General features: G+C 36.2%; 1 protein-coding gene across 1 annotated transcript in view; it reads right to left on the bottom strand.

The window, feature by feature from the left end:
- htr1d (5-hydroxytryptamine (serotonin) receptor 1D, G protein-coupled) overlaps window positions 1-2870 on the bottom strand; it is a 21816-nt gene that overhangs the window by 3214 nt on the left and 15732 nt on the right. The window lies entirely within an intron of this gene.

Genomic DNA, 2870 nt, shown 5'->3' on the forward strand with positions numbered 1-2870 from the left:
GTCCGCTATAACCGGTTTGCTTTACTATTCTTTGAACTAACACAACAGCACACTATACAAAGGTATTCAGTGTACGTTTTCAACATAAAATCAATTACTAATGTTAATATTATTTCAGATTGTTGTGGTATAATTGAAGATTTTCTGCCATAGCATCTGCTTCCCCTAATTAAATAGTTCATAGTGTTGTGGCGTACACATGGGGCATCCTGGTTGCAGTGGTTTAAGATGCTGACCATGTAATCATAACATCCCTGGTTTATCATTTCCTATCTTTAAATGTCCTCTCTTCCTTTCCTTCTGTCTGATTCTCTCAGGATTTCATTTGGATTGACTGTAAATATATTTAATACTATTATACATATTTATTATCTACAGTAGGCTATATATGTATATATTTTTTTAAAGAAACAAAAGAAAATAGAAAAAAAGAAGAAAAAGAAAATACCAGTTTATTATTTTATCTAAAGCAAGCAAAGCTCATTAATGGTACTCAGAATGACAAAGAGACAGTGACCATGTTGCCTCCAGGTGACAGAAAATAATCATGGCAAGCATGCAAATGGCACGCTGACTTACTTTTAAGTACAATGAAAATGATAAGAACTGAGATGTGGAAATGAGGTATTGTGTCCCAATGGGAATCACTACAGAAGGCATTCCCTCCCTCCAGCTTTCCATCTACTGTATCTGTGTTAGGTTGGCTTAAAGAGTGGCAGCACGGATGCTGAACACTTTTAATTCACTTTTCACTGTAACACAACCAACAGAGATAATACTGCCGAGACTTGACAGAAATTTTAATCAGCGTTGTGACACAAAGTAAATGCTTAACTAAAATGTATTTTGTTTTCTAAAAGTTATGCACATGTGTACTGTGAAAGCCAAAGTGACTGAGGTGTGTTAGATGGATTTTACAATTAACATAGCAGTGGATTACAGAGAGTAATATCCAAGTTTCATTATAGGAATAAGGTTTGTATAGACAAATTATTTTCTCGAGACTATTTTGTATTTCACACTTCAGCAAGCTTTGAAGTGATGTTCAAATATTAAGGAACAAAGATGCAGAAAAAAACAACCAACAGTGTTTGCTACAGTAATTACAAATGTTGGGTTTTTCCTTCTGTCGGCACATTAGAGTGTCGAGACTCGTACAACTCTGCAAATCACCTCCATTAACTAAGTGTTGATTGGCAGCTGGGCTCTTGAGGGGGATTATTGTGCTTTGTCTGTGACAATAAATAAGCATATTAAATAGTAGATGAGAGCAGCCTTGTCTGTTTAGGGCATTCATTTACAGACTCTCAGGTGAGCGTGAACATTTTTATAAACCAAACTCAGCATATGTTTTACCTCAGCTTTGTCCAGCACCATGAGATTTAAATGGCTGTGAGGGTGGTTGACTACAGGCTGCCGTCCATCAAGGACACAAATGTACTGTTTAGAAGCAAATAAATGGGCACAGAGAAGTGATGGTACCCACCCAGGCAAAGACATACTCAACATCCACACACACACACAATGCTGATCTGCAGTGCAGCATTCATGAAATTTAATAATACTGCAAAACAGGAGCAGCTCTTTATTGTTATAGTGGACTGGTTGGTATACTGTCCTACAGTGTCTGAGTATCCACTGCTGTTTCCCAAACCATGCCCTTTAGTCCTGCACTGCATGTGTCCAATAACAAGGTCTAATGCCTTTGAAAAAGTTGTGTTTACAGTTTATTTGCATTTAATTAGTATTGAGCACCATTTATGATTAGAATGAGGATCCTAGTCATTTCTAATTGTTGTTGACTTTGGGAAATATATGCTGCTGTTGTTGTTATTTTCTGTTTTTGTGTACTATGTGTGACTGTACTGCTACTTCTCTTGGCCAGGAGATTTTTAATTTCAGTGAGTTTTTTTCTTGGTTAAATAAATAGTAAAAAAACATCCTAAATACCAACAAGTGCCTAAAAAATAACACTTATTCATTTGAATGTGATGTATCCCTGAGCCATTTCTTTGGTAGCGCAGTGCATTTGTGTTTAACAGCCAAAACCTGAAGTACATTCACATATCTCAGTCCAACATCAATATACAAACAATATGCAATCCAATCCATCGTGAGAGTGTGAAGGTACACACAAGACAACACTAATGGCATGAAGGCAATATTTTATGATAAATGAGTTTATTCTTCTTCATGATACCTCCCAGGCTCTGCATATTACTTTTTGTAATCAAAGACATTAAGGACTGTAAAATAATCCAATTCTAATATAGTAAATAACAGTAAATTATTTCAAATGAAATTAAAGTAGTACTTCAACAATTTAGTGTTACACTTGAATAAAGATGGGGTAGATTGCGAGAAACACATTAAAAAAAAGGAATAGTCAACAGCCTGTCCTTGGTATTTACAAATTTGAAGACAGAAGGGAGAAAACCCTGATGACATCCCAACAATGGCATCATGGTTTCTTTCCTCAGACTTGAGCTCTCTTCAGAATCACAGAAGACGTAATACAACTGTTTTCACAGGTTGTATAGTGCTCCCTGTTACGAGTAAACAAAACTTCCTGTGTAAAGAACATGATGTGCAGATGTGTTTGAGATAGCTGTAACTAGTGAGGGTTGAACCATTAGACAGCATAACAACATGACAGTCATGCTTCATTGCATCAGTGGAAAAGAGATTGATAAGCGCACAGTGTTTAGTAATAACACTCAGTTATAGTGTTGTCATATTGAACACACCAAGCTTAGTAAGAAGATTTTCACGGACAGCATCAACTTTTTCATTCAGTTGTCTCTTTTTAATATATTTTAGACACACACACACACACACACACACACACACACACACACACACACACACAC

This window comes from Etheostoma spectabile, chromosome 20 (assembly GCF_008692095.1).
Source record: "Etheostoma spectabile isolate EspeVRDwgs_2016 chromosome 20, UIUC_Espe_1.0, whole genome shotgun sequence".
In the NCBI taxonomy this organism is placed as follows: domain Eukaryota; kingdom Metazoa; phylum Chordata; class Actinopteri; order Perciformes; family Percidae; genus Etheostoma; species Etheostoma spectabile.